We start from the raw sequence: 14,211 nt of genomic DNA, 5'->3' as shown, positions 1-14,211 counted from the left end.
ACCAGAGGCAATTTCACATCCCAATCTTTCTGATTGGATGCCACATATTTCTTGAGCATACCGACGACGGTTCGGTTGGTCCGTTCTACTTGGCCGGATGCCATAGGATGGTGGCTGATGTGGAACTGGGTTTTGATCCCCAACAGTTTCCAGATGTCCTGCATCACTTCGGCTGTGAAGTGGGTGCCTCGGTCTGAGTTGACTTTCAGTGGGAGGCCAAACCTGGAGAACACATGGTTCGTGAGCAGATATGCCGTTGTCTGGGCTGTGTCGTTGGGTGCCGGGAGGCATTCTACCCACATAGTAAACTGACAGGTGACTGTGAGGAAGTATTTGTTTCCGTGAGCTGATCTCGTCAGGGGTCCTACCCAGTCAATCTGTAGATCTGACCATGGGAAATTGATACCCCGTCGCTGCAGAGGTGCCTTGTAGGTTTGGGTTTGCTGGTTGAAATTGGCAGCAGACCAGACATCCTTTCACATATTCTGTTACATCCTGTCGCATGTTAGGCCAGTAGGCTACTTGACTAAGTGCCTCGTAGGTTGTTTTGGCATTGCGGTGTCCTGCACAGGGTGCGTCGTGGGCGTACAGTAGCATGACCCCCCTTTGTGCCTGAGGGACCACGAGCCGTGGTGAAGTGTGGGCATCAGGGACATCAAGACGTACGCCCTCGGCAAAATGAAGAAAAGGTAAAGCCATGATCAGGTGATGGATGTCAGGAAGGGATGCCTGATCAGTTGTGGAGATCGAGTTAGCAGAGAGGTCGCGGAGGTGATCACAGACCTTGCCGAGCACAGCATCAGTGGGCTGGAGGGAGACGATGTCAGAGTTGGAGACCTGAAGGGAAAGTTCCAGAAGTGAGGCCTCTGGCATCGAGGTAGGTGCTCGGCTGTGGCTGCAGGTGACGACCTGGACAGCATGGGTGGGTGGGAGGGGACAGTCACCATGCAGTGCTCCTGCTTTAGCGAGTGCGTCCGTGTGGTCATCGTATGTCTTGTCCAGTCCTAGGAGTCTGGAATGACAGCTGACCTTCTTCCAATAGATCTGCATGTTTCGTGCGGTAATCAGAGCATCGCACGTATGCAGGAGGTCTTTGTGTTTGACCGGCTTGTTCCCTGATGTCTTGAAGCCATTCTGTGTCCAGTGAGGGAGATGGCACATGAAGTTGAGACGTGCATAGCTGAAGTCTTTGCAGATCAGCAGGTCCTTTACTTCACGTTCGGAGGCCATGTCCAGGGTGATTAAGATTGCTGCCAGCTCTGCGTACTGTGACGTGTGAGGACCAAGCTTGAGCTGTTGTGGTGGGACAGGGTCGTCATTGAGCCACAGAATGCCAGCTCCAGCTTTCAGGGTCCCCTGATGTTTGAATGAGCACCCATCTACATAAACGATGATCATGTCTTGACAGACATTTTCATCAAAGTAGTGGTATTGCAACGGTTCCATTGGTGTGGGCGTGTCCACAATGTTGGGTGCTGCTGGTCCCTCCTGAGAATAGCTGTGGCAGCTGGGTGACTGTACTGCGTCAGGCTGGGCAGTTCTGGCATGAATTGTCAGGTGTTGGTCGTCAGCAAGCTCCACGTGACATACAGTCTCTTTTGTCACTGGTGACTCTTCTACCTCCATGGTCATGACCACATCTGTGACTTCCGTGCCTTGGGGCCACATGCATTTCCCGATCTTGGGGCAGAAGGATCCCGGGGTAGGGTCCAGCCTGCACAGGAAGGAGTCATGATGCTGGTATGGGTCTCTTGTGTCAAGACACTGATCTCCAGCTGCGTTCTCTCCATGGTGTGGAGTGAGGTCCGAGGAGACAGCCAGGGTTTGACATTCCCATGTGGCTGTGTCAGGTGTCCACAGTGGCAGCGGTTCTCTAACTTGAGCCCAAATTTTCTGACGTTGGAAGTCTAACAATGGCTCGAACCGGTTCAGCAAATCTTTCCCAATGAGGAATGGAATGGACTCAAGCTGGGAAATGTATACAGGGTGCATTACATTCATGGGGCCGATGGACAAATCGAGGGGGATCATGTGATCCATCCTGGTGCCCACTGGTGAATATGCCTGCACGTCCAAAGAGCATTTCCTCGGCTGGAGGGTTTTGTTCTTCTGGGCGGCTAGGTGCTGCACCTGGTAGAAGAGACTGGCTGACATGAGGGTGATGTCTGCTGCAGTGTCGATGAGGGCCTCGAGGGTGAGAACATCTTCCAGGGTGATTGAGAGGTAGAATTTCTTGGCTACCCCCCTTTCCATCAGGTCATCCAGAAGCTGTGGCACAGGGGCCTGGCCAGGAAATGGTGAGGCGTCGCCGCAGTCAGATTGGTGCTCTGAGTCAAGGCACACAACCAGGACAGTGCTGCCGGGCACCAGCGGGGGCTCATCCCCTTGATCAAGCTCTGTGTTGGTGACGGCAACATCAGGTGCTCTTACTGGGCATGAGTCAGTAGCACTTTCTAATTGAGGTGGGACTTCTTCAGTTGTTCCAATATCTCTGGTAGGGAAGGCCGATGACTGTTGAGTGTCATTTGGGGCTGACCTCTGAGGGAGTTTGTAGGCATTGTCTGGTGTGGGTTCAGGTGAGGGTTGTGGGGTCCTGCGTGATTTGTGCTTCCGTCCTAGTCATTTTGGATCTTTCTTCTGAAAGTCCTCTTGACCCCTGAGGGGATGCTGAGTAAAGAAATCACGCAGCAACTGTAGTAGATTAGACTCCTCTTCTTCCTTGGTTCGTCCAGGCCTCGAGTCTGGATCGTAACCTCTCCTTCTGTCTTGCCAATTCTGTGGTGGATTCCGTCGGGAACTTGGGGGAGAGCTTAGCTTAGGAAACTGGTTTCCCTGTCGGTCTCTCCACTTGTTCCATGGCTCCATTGGTCTTAGTTTACCCTTGTTAAGATAGCGCCGTGTCTCCCACCAGTCTGGCTGGGTCTTTGACTGCTGTGGGGGCACACCAGGGTAACGCTCACTGTGGCTTGCTGCTCTCCAACCTCGGTCGTGGATTGGTGGTTGATGAGGAGGGTGGCCACCTTCCAACGCTAGGTTGGGATCTGTAGTGCTAAGGTTCAGCACTGCCGGAGCCTTGGTTGCCTTCTCAGCTGCTGCTCTTTGTTTGTGGTACGCCTTGATCGCCAGGTCTCGCAGTTGTTGACTTGTCATGGTGCGGGGACAAGCCATCAGCCCCAGGTAGTGGTTAATGGTTGGGTGGAGGTTCCGAAGGAAGAGAGCCTTGAAGTTTGCATCTTCTTCCATGTCTGGCTCATTTCTGGACCCAAAATATGCCCGACGAAGGCGATTGTAGTAGGCTTGGGGAGCTTCTTGTCTGTTCTGTTTAACATCGAAGGCGACGGTGATACCTTGTTCTGAGTCAGGATCAGCGAACTCTCGAATCAGGGCTTTGTGTAGCAGCTTGGAGTCGGCCTTGATTCGACTGGGCTGTCGATCCAGGAAGCTGCGGAGCTCCAGACTAGATGTGATCCTGATGAGGTAGACTCTGTCCTCATTGGTCACATTGTCCAGTCTTTGGAGGTGGAAGTCGATGTCCTGGAGGTAGGCGTGAATGTCGTGGCCTCCTCTGGGATTCGGGGTGAACGTGTTGATATTCCGAGCTGCTTTATCAAGCTCCTTTGTGGTAACCCGGTGCTGGTGTAACGTTCGCTTTGGTAGGCCTGTTCCATCCGTGGTGTCTTCTCTGAGAGAGACCTTCTGGGTTCTTGGTTCCTCAAGGTCCGGTGTTGGGCAAGGCGGTACCTTGTCCCAGTGAGAGGTCCCTTGAGCGCAGTCTGAGTGCCTTGGGGGAGACAGCATTGTTGGAGAGGAAGTCGGTGCCATCACTGAATCGTAGGATGTTCCAAATTCTGACTTCACCTCATATGCTTGCTTCAGTCCCCGTCTCAGCTGGTCAATCTCTTCTGCGTCAGCCCAATGTTTCGTTCTGGCCTCGGTGAGCTGTTCTTGGGAACTGATCAGTTGGTGATTCAGCTTGTGCAGGCGTCTCTGTGCCTCATCCAGATGGTTTTCCAGGGCCTGGATCCGACCATCCTTTTTCTTGAGCTCCGCGTGGGCTCTGTCCAGCAGGGTGTCGGCCTGGTCCAGTCTGGCTTCAAGGTTTTTTCTGGTGGCTCTGGCTTGCTGTTTTTGCTGGTCAGCTTCAGCTCTGAGCTCTTCCAGGGCGTGTTGAAGCTTTTTGCTGGTCAGCTTCAGCTCTGAGCTCTTCCAGGGCGTGTTGAAGCTTTTTGCTGGTGTGAGGCATTTCACCTTCTTCTGTCTCCTCCTCCTCATGGGGTGGAGAACTTCTCTTTTGGAGTTCTTGCTCCAGATTCCCAATGTGATGCTGGGCCTGGGCGGCATCTCTCTGTGCCTCTGCCAGTAGTCGTTGGGTGTTTTCCTCCTGCTGTTGGAGTGCTTGCACCCTTTGCTGGAGACGGGACGTTCCCTCTTCATTCATCTTCAGCCTGGCTAGTAGTTTGTGTGCGAGGGAGCCGAGTATTTTGGTTAGCTCTTTACTCCCGCATTTCTGAGTGGGTGGCATGTCCATAAGTTTGGCAATGTCGTCCTCAATTTGGTCAGCTTCTTTGGACCATGTGAGATTGACATGACCGGGCGGCAAGTTGGGAGTCACATCTTCAGGCCAGATACCAAAATCTTTCCACTGGTCCGGTGGGCCTTCCATGTGGATCATTGTGACTCGGTCAACAGGAGGGTGGCCGCAGAAATCTGTTACTCAGGCTGGGTGTTGCCTAGGTGGGAGGCCTAACACCTAAATCTGGGCGAACAAATTAAACCAACAAAATAAAATAAAGTAGAACTGGGGCCTGTCAATGGGTAACTGGACGGGTGTAGTGAACCACGGGAATAGTTACCCACGACAAACTAAACAAAGCAAAATTGTTCCCTGGGAGAAGTTGTTGCAGGTTAGAACAGTGTGAGTTACTCTAGAGCCTGAGAGATGCCCTAGTGAGGGGGAAAGAATAAAGCCTTATCCTGGAAATTGCAGATCTGTGGCTATTGACAGTGTCAGAAGACCACAGGAGAAGTTGGGAACAGGAAATGAGAAATAACAGCTTCAAACCAATGGGACTGCATTCAAACGTAGCTTGCTGTTGCAGATCAGATTACCCCTGGGTTGGGCTCTGTTGTACAACTCCGCTTTGACCAGAAGGGGGACCACTAGCAGGTTCTGCTTTATGTGTCCCTATATGAGGTGTTGCGGTGTTTAGCTAGTCATGCAGTTAGAGAGGCTTGAACGCTGTCAGGTGTCCCTCCTGAGTAGGGCACGTCCCACAAGCTCAATCCCAGCCAAGCAGGCCCAAGTCCAGCTCCCACTCCCCCGATCCCCAGCAATGTCAACTTGGAAGGGGGTGTTCTGTACGCACAACTGAAACAACCCAGGTGGGGCTCAGCTTATCGGGCGCACTTTTGGCCCTGACTCGAACAAGAGACGGCGCAACGGCACTCGGGTGTCACCCAACCGATTGAGAGTCCAAGCTAGGGCTGTTCTCCTGAACTTCGCCCTAGACGAGGTCCTGCTCAAACTTGTAATGACCTCCCGAGATACCTGCCAACCTTGCCCTTAATGAGTCAGCGGGTGCAGCCGGGCTGGCGCGCTTTTGGGCGTCCAATTGCTGAGAACTCCCCTTCGGTTCTGACAAACTGTATGATCGTAAGCAGTGACAGCAGAACTACAGGCAAGCTCAACCAACAGAGAGCGAATGGTAAGCACCCAGCACAGGAAAAGCTCAACCGATCACGTCCAAAACCTCAACGACTCCCTGAAGTGATTGTATATGTAATTGGTTTACTGTTATTAATAATGGTTGAACTTCTATGCAAGTCTCCTTGTTGGGGGAGAGAGAGTGAATGAAAGCATAAAATGAAATAAAACCTAAAATAAATCAAAAAGGTAAAACAGAAATCAAACCAAATTAATTGTTTCTTATTGTTTAATTGTAAACATCAATTAGTTATGCAGCAATAACCTAATTAGATGTTAATGTGTTGTGATCTAATCGATTTGGTCTGTGAAGTTGATTCCTGCTTTCAGGCAAGAACCTGTGTGTCCAATTATGTGTGTTGGTATTACCGGTGTTGACCACCAGAGACCCAACTCAGATGTTGTTATACTACTATGGCTGACCACTAGAGACGCAATTTCGAAATGGAGTGGTAGTTCTATGCCTGACCACTAGAGGCGCAATTTCGAAATGGAGTGGTAGTCCAATGCCTGACCACTAGAGGCGCAATTTCGAAATGGAGTGGTAGTCCAATGCCTGACCACTAGAGGCGCAATTTCGAAATGGAGTGGTAGTTCAATGCCTGACCACTAGAGGCGCAATTTCGAAATGGAGTGGTAGTTCAATGCCTGACCACTAGAGGCTCAATGGGACGTTGCTCCCTTTGTGGGGGGGGGTCCCAGATACGTGAGCCTAAGGGGTGGGGTCACTGGTGACCCAGGAGAAAAAAACAAATGGCGTCAGGCAGGCCTTCAGGGCTCTGACCTTTAAGTGGTTAGAGTGGCGTTCGCTGACTGCACTCGTAACCAAGACGGTTGCTAGGCGATTGCCGACGCTAGATGAGTGACATACACTTTTAACGCATGCACACGCCGCTTGCGGCTAACTTCTGCGTCTTGCGCAGTTTAAAACCCCTTAAAACAATTGCTGAAGCGAGACAGCGCTCGCGTTACGGCGACAGATCTAAATAGCGAGTGCACTATATCTCGTCGCAAATGGTGCTTAACCACGGCGGGTCTCAAGCACTGGAGACTCCCAAATTCTAAATAACACACACACTTGGCTCACAGCGCAAAGCGGTGTTAAACTTGCTTTGCCTAAAGCAGGCACACACATACGAGAAAGATCCTGATAGGTAGCTAAGCTATCGGTCTTATCTCAGGGAGTACAAACGCAACAGAATTCAGGTTAGATCCTCTTAACAAGAATTCCTGTTCGCTAATAGAAAGAGAGATCTCTGCCAGGATTTATAGAAAGGTAGAAACTCGTCCGAATCGTCCTGGAAACAACGCGCTATACCTGAGAATCTCGTCAGATATAGGGTTTAAATTTACTGCAGTTTAAAACGAATGAAACCTAAAATAAAATAACCGAAAATAAAACAAAAGAAAATAACTACTAATAATAGAAATAAAAATAATAAGCCCGTATAATCCCGCTTAAATGCCTTCGGACTGCCGTGAGTGCAATTAATCCTCAACTTTGCAACCTGTTCACAGTAGCGCTTATTCAACTGCACGTTCGGTCATAAAAAGTTTAAATTGTGTGCTCACAAAAAGTTTGAACCTTGTGCCCGCGTTCTTCCACCATTAATGTAGGAATTAATAGCTCAAATAAATTTTTATATTCTCCACCAATATGTTTGAATTAATTAAAGTTTAATTAATTATTATTTAATGCTGATTATTAATCAATTGTTATGCCGAATGGTCGGCTCCTCCAAACTCAATTGCGGTATCCCTGTGAGTCTGTTAATGTGAGACCTAAATGGGATTCACTAATTACCAGTATCGCTTAGTAACCTGGGTTAGAAGGCTCGTCCAGCGAGCTGCATCACCAGGTAATGTACACGATTGGTAGCGAAGCTCCCCTCACGGCCAATGAGAGAGAGAATCGCGATGTTTCAGGCGAGTTTGAGGTTCAGAGCGTGTAGCAAGATCGCACAATGGCAGGAACTTACTATGAGACACACAATGACGGAGGCTAAAGTTGTGTAAAAGACATGCATTTATTCCTAGCTAACACTACAACTAACATAAGACAGACATTACACCTAACACAAACAAAAAACACGAAATAACGGAATAAAACAAACAATGTAATTATGAAAATGCAATGACCGGATTTAAATGAGTAACCTTAAATGGGAAATACTGTTCTGCAAAGCAAGCACAGTTTGTGGAAACACGACCCTAAAGTCTTATAGCAGGTTAACAGAACAGCTTAAGTTGTTAGAATGAAAGGAAGTTGGTTTACTTGGTTGAAGAGTGAGGGGGGGGGGGGGGGTCTTGGCAGTTGATGGCAGAGCTGCTGAGCTGATGGCACTCAGGAAGGCGCGGCGTTTGGAGCAGTGGAGTGGAGTCCCTTTAGATTCTCTCTCCTGGTGAAGCTTTGTCTTGGGTGCTGTTCTCTGTTCAGCTGGGCCTTCACCGGAGGGCTTCTTGTGGGTTTCTCTTCTCCCGGGCTGATGTTCTCCTTCGGGCGGATGGTTTTCTCTGCGCCGGCTGGCGGTTGTTCTGCTCTGGTTGGCGGTTGTTCTGCTCTCCTTTGTTCTGAGGTGCTAGATTTTTATGGTCTAAAGTTCATGAATAGGGATGACCAGGAATTCGACTCCTGGCCCAATGGCTGGCCATCCATTTGGCGGGCTTTCGGAAGGGGGTCTGTATCAGTCCTTTTGTGATTTATGGCCCGCCTGATTCTACCTTTACTGATGATTTTCATTAAGCTGTTATAACTTTTGATACATCCACTTTTATGGTAATCACTGACCAGATTTGGAATCAGGGGTGATTAACAATCAGATTGATACCAAACATGCCATACCAGCTTCACAGGTACATACCTCATACCATCTGCATTAATTGATTAAACAATTAATTATTGTATCTATGTGACTGATTCACATCAGTATAGGATACAGGTGTTTTGGGTTGCACCTCAACAGATGTTACACTTTGTGCGGATATTACATCAAATATTCATATTACAAACAGCACATCTTATCCATAGATAGGCGTGGCCGTTAGTTTGTGGTAATATCAATATAAGTTGCACATCTGGAAAGAACATAATTTGTTTGGTGTGGCTTATGCCAATTCATCTTCTCCAGAATGGATAAAATACACCTTAATTCAGTTCTTTTAACATAGCATGGTAGAAACAAAGAAACTTGGTGAGGTCCACCAAGATCAGATAAGGACCACAAAGGAATGTTGGAAGAGAAGGGGGGGTTTTAACACAGAAGACTCTCTAAAAGTTAGGACACATACAAACATAACGTATCTGTATATTGAGACTAGTAGTCGTGAGTAAATCAATATACAGGGTATACAAAAGCCAAACTTAAATGAAATTTCCTTTAGGGTGTTTGTCTGTTGGGTGAGTGAAATGTAAGGCAGAATGTATGGGGAGGGGGTTGTGTGCCAAGTCGAGGGACCCCTGTCCGTGATGTCCACTCTGCTTGTCTGTAGGTCCCTAAATCTTTGGGCAATAAAAGTTGGAGTGCTAGCCTCCCTGGTTATCTGTGTGTGTGTGTTTGTGTGTGTAACCCCCCTTTGGTGCCTCTCGTACCAGGCTCGGCCTTGTCTCAGGCCACCTGGAATTTAGGCCCTGTGATATGTGCATGTGTGATCCTACATATCAATGCAATAAGCAATTAATAATGAAACTTATGTTACCATTTATGTTATAATTGTTAACTGTAATTATATACAATTGTATAATTACTGTTTCATGACCTTACTGTTTTATGACTCTGATACATGGTGCAATAATTCTGTAGCAGGCTGCAATACTTAAAAAGCGGAACTAATATATTTGCAAGAGAACCAAACTAAGGTACAGACCTAAGTTTGAGACGTAAGCTATTGCAACATAAGCAAGACATATGACCACTGAGGAGGGGGACTGCTAGGGTAAGCGGAGATGTTATAGTGATAACATCCACACGGGGCGACCATGGAAAGGTCACCCTACCTCTAACCTGATGTTCACCGATAGCGGGGTGACCACAGAAAAATTCCACTACTCACCTGCCTCCTCAGCTGATCGAAAGATGTGCTAATGATGCTAAACGTGCTGAAATGTCACAACTCTATGCCTATAAAAGTTGTATTCACCTGTTGTTCGGGGAGCAGATCACAAGACTCATGAAAGACTGCTGAGTGTCTGTTCCCCAAAGCTTTGGTAAAGGTAATAAAGTTTGTCAGACTCTTTTTTTTTTTTTTTTTTTTATTGCCCACCACCACCCCCCCTCTTCGGAGGACAACTTTATTTTACATTACATTCAAGAGCAAAGACTGTGGCCGCTCCGAACTCAACCGTCCCGTGGGAAAAAAAAAAGTTTGTCAGACTCTTAAACTCATCGACTTCTGCCAAATTCCTTTCACACAGTCTTACTGTAAGGCTGGTGGAGAATGATGGAGGGGGTCCACTGTTCACCTGGCAGACGTCCTGAAGTCTGTTTCGACAGGGATTCCACAATGAAATTGGCTTGTTGCATCTTGGAGCTCGTCTGGCAGAGACGTCCTTTGCAGGGTCTCAGGAAGGGATTGAGTCAACCCAATAAAGCAGAGAGTGCTCTGGCCACAGGGTCTTTCTTCCCAAACATAAGCATATACAACATATACAGGGGCGGATTAAGGTGCACAGAGGCCCCTAGGCTACAGTAGTCTGTGGGCCCCTCAACCCCACCCCCCTCCGCGCCAATGGGGGCCCCCTTGCAGGCTGGCACACGTGGGGCCCCTAGGCTTAAGCCATATCTAGCCTGTGCGTTAATCCGCCCCTGAACATATATATCCATATATAGATATAAATTTAACTGAAGACAAGAAATATATGCAGTTACCAATGTAAAACAGACATGCATACATACAGGAACTATACATAACAATGTAAACTATAGATATGGGTATGGAATCGGAATGTGCAGTGCAAAGTGATTGCTGCTTATCAGTCCAGCAAACTTAACCTATACATGCATATGAGGACCGTAGGGAAGAAGAAACTGCAGCATGAAGTGACTGGTGGGCCACCAGGTGAGAATCACTTACTTTAGGATGGTTGTTTTTTCACTTCCTGTTTATAATGACATCAGACATCCTAGGAAAATGTATAAATTCACTATAATTTGACAGCACGTGTAGTAGCGTGATACAGTAACTCAGGCCCCTACTTTCCCTCAGCTCTCTGCCTTTCAGTCAGCCATTGGCTGTGCTCATAGGCTGTACGGCCCTCAGAAAACTCTTCACGCCCCCCTCCTATTATCATGCACTTTCACTTTTCGGATTTTTTGTAGGACAATCTCTTTTTTACCAGTATTTTAGTGCTAAAACAGCTGCAGCTGGGAAAGCGATGAAGCTTTCCTTGGGAAGTCAGCATGTTTTATATGATACTACTGAGGATGCGAATATTGCCATGGATGACTTCCAGTAGTCCTGTGGAAGAAAAATTTGTCAAAGTTTATCTATTAATATTACTAATAAACTGATGTTTGTCCCTTACTGAAAATGTAGTCAAAGTTACCTTCAAATTATTCAAGTCGAAGCTTGGTAAGGTACAGTTTCTTTAATAGATGAAAGAGAAAGTGAAACGAACAGAGCATTCTCGTCCTAAATGTTTTTGAGTTTCCTCAAAAACATGCTCACAGCATAATTGGCTATTCTGCTGAGAAGCAATTCTCCTATCAATAAGAGTATTAATAATAATTGGCTAATACTTCAAGGGGTGAATTAATTATATCTGGGTGCTACCCCAAGAGGAACATTATTCTTGCACGTGCCTGGCTTACCCACTTAAATACAATGCAATTGAATGTCGTAATGTCCTTGCAAATAACCAGAGCTTCTCAGAGCTCTGGACCACCTTCTCAGAAGCACCCTATCTTACACCTCAAGCAGCTCGACAGACTTCAGGCTCAACCACAGGTTTCTCACTGTCTAGTTTCGCTAGGTCACCTCCCTCAATGCAACCCAAATGACCTCCAACTGAACACCAGAAGCATATTGACATCAATCCCCTAACACCTCCCTCCAACCTAACCTGTCAATTTTCCTTCCACCGCCCACGTTCTGGCCTCCTGGCCCAGAGAGGGTGGCTCAGCCTCGTCTGCCGCCAGGTGTCCCAAATGTGTTGCCATTCACGGAGGAGGATTGATGGGAGAGTATCCACTGGTGTCTGGAAGAGCTGTCCAAAATGTTTGAGTCTGCCAGTCCTCTATAATTCTGCCCAGAGGAAGATGACTCTGCATTTTCAGTACCCTGCCCAGGGGAGGCCAGCACCGAGTTCCCAGAGTCTGGCCCAGAAGGGGCCGTCATCCATACTGAGCTTCCCAAGCCCAGCCCACAGGGCCCTGCTCCTGCTCCGCTCAAGATTCCAGAGCCTGACCCTCAGGGGCCCATTTCTATTTCTCCTGAGCCTCCAGAGTCCAGGCCACAGGGGGTTGGTCCTCCATTCTTCTCCTTTTCAGTGGTTCCTGAGTCCGTGCTCACCCCCTACAGTGTCCTCTGAGGCTGTCGTCGCCCCAGCAGCATCCCCAGAGTCCGTCATCACCCCTGCTGTGCCCCCTGGGTCCGTTGTTGCCCAGGCACCCACCTCGTCATCTCTTGTCGTTACCTAGGCACCCGCCTCATCATCTGCTGTCGTCACCCAGGTACCCACCTCATGGTCTCCTGTTGTCACCCTGGCATCTGCCTTATTGCCCCAGGCTAAGAGGGGAAGGACCCGGAAGACACCCCTCCTGGGGACTTGGAATGGGACCCTTTGGTATTGGCCTTGAGCTCAGTGCTTTGGCCCTCCCCCCATTGGTTCCCTCCAGCTCCCATCCTGCAGTCCCCTCATCACCCTCCAGCTCCTGTCCTGCAGTCTCCTCGTCTCCCTCTATCTAATGTCTTTAGGTCCCTGGTCACCCACAGGCTCCAAACATGCCATCTCTCACCCCACCTGTCCAATTCCGTAGGCCTGTGGTGGTGGTCTCACCCTGTCCTTTTGTGTCTCATCACTTGTCAACCCTGCAGTGTCCTTTCAACCCCAATCTGTTCCTACCCCAGAGTTGTCAAACTCCAGTCCTGGAGGACAGGAGCCCTGCACATTTTTGGGTTTCCACTCATTTAACACCTGATTCAACTTCTTGTGCTAATTATCACACAGCTCTTGAGTTGAATCATTTGTGGTGGAACAGGGAAAGAGCTAAGCTAAACAGGGCTCCGGCCCCCCAGGAATGGAGTTTTACACCCCTGTCCTACCCAGTCGCTTCCTCCTTTGTTCCCAAGCCATCTGCTCAATCAAGCTCCTTTTGTTCCCTTCCCTTCTGGTTCTCCTACTCCATCCTGGTCCCCGCCTTAGGTCCCTAAGGTCTGTTACCTCATTTGGTGGTCCCATCCCCGTTCCTTGTGTTTGCCCTGTTTCTCCTTGCTCCCTTGTTTAACCTCCTGGCTCTGTCTGTCCAGTTTCATGGTTTCCATTATTGTTTTTTTCCCCTCCTGTTCTGTGCTTCTTAACCCTCTGGGGTCGAGTGCATCGTCGGCAACGCAGCGTACTTTTCGCATCTATTTCAGTTTATATCTCGCTGAAATCTTAATGTAGAATAATAAAATAAAAACGCTGGATAAATCCATAATCTGTCTTCTTTTCAAAACATCTATTGTCGGAAGTATTACAGTTTTTTTTAAATTATGTTAAATCAGCAAAAAAGTAAACCATGTCACCTTACTTTGTTTTACCTGCATCCGGGGCGTGTAGTACTGCTGTCACCCGAAGATCGCTATTCACATTCTAAATAGCCGCATTAGCGTGTATTCAGATCGCATTCGCATGGAAATTTGATGAACAGTGCAGCGGTGAAACGCGATCCAGATACATCCCCATCAGCACCATAAAAGGGGGTTGGGGATGTGGCCAGGTGTGAATGGCTCATTCATACACATGAAAGTTGCTACATATTCAATGAAAGGAGCCAGAAATAGTGGCATGAGTTACCTTTTTCTTATTTATTTATCCAACTGAATGCTGCAACTACACCATTTAGTCATCTTCATGTAGCCAAGACTTTGGTGATCAGATATCTGGGATTAAAACAAACTGCCAGCATTGCTTACTATGTGGTTTTATAATGTTTCTGCAAGTGTTCCAAACTGCATTTTGCAATGTCTATACTTTGATGTCAAATTACAAACAACAAAAATCTGACATATTTACAATATACATTAAAATAAAGATGAGTGTAATGGCAAAACAAATATATAAGAAATAATTTATTTGCCATGAATTAAGTTTATGATATTTGAAGAAATGTGTGATCATGCCCCAGTCAGTGAAAGTGTGTATCCTACCCCTACACCCCAGAGGGTTAAGTTTTGTTCTCCCAATCTTGCTGGCCCTGGCTGTGCTTTTGCTCACCCGGTGTTTGTGGTGGGGAACTACCAACCAGGACAGCAACTGAACAAACATAGAACAGGGTGAACAGGGGCACCAAGGACAGGAACACAAGATC

The sequence above is a fragment of the Paramormyrops kingsleyae genome, chromosome 4, assembly GCF_048594095.1.
Source record: "Paramormyrops kingsleyae isolate MSU_618 chromosome 4, PKINGS_0.4, whole genome shotgun sequence".
Classification (NCBI taxonomy): Eukaryota; Metazoa; Chordata; class Actinopteri; order Osteoglossiformes; family Mormyridae; genus Paramormyrops; species Paramormyrops kingsleyae.
The sequence above is the reverse complement of the archived record's forward strand: the minus strand, read 5'-3'. Positions refer to the sequence as shown.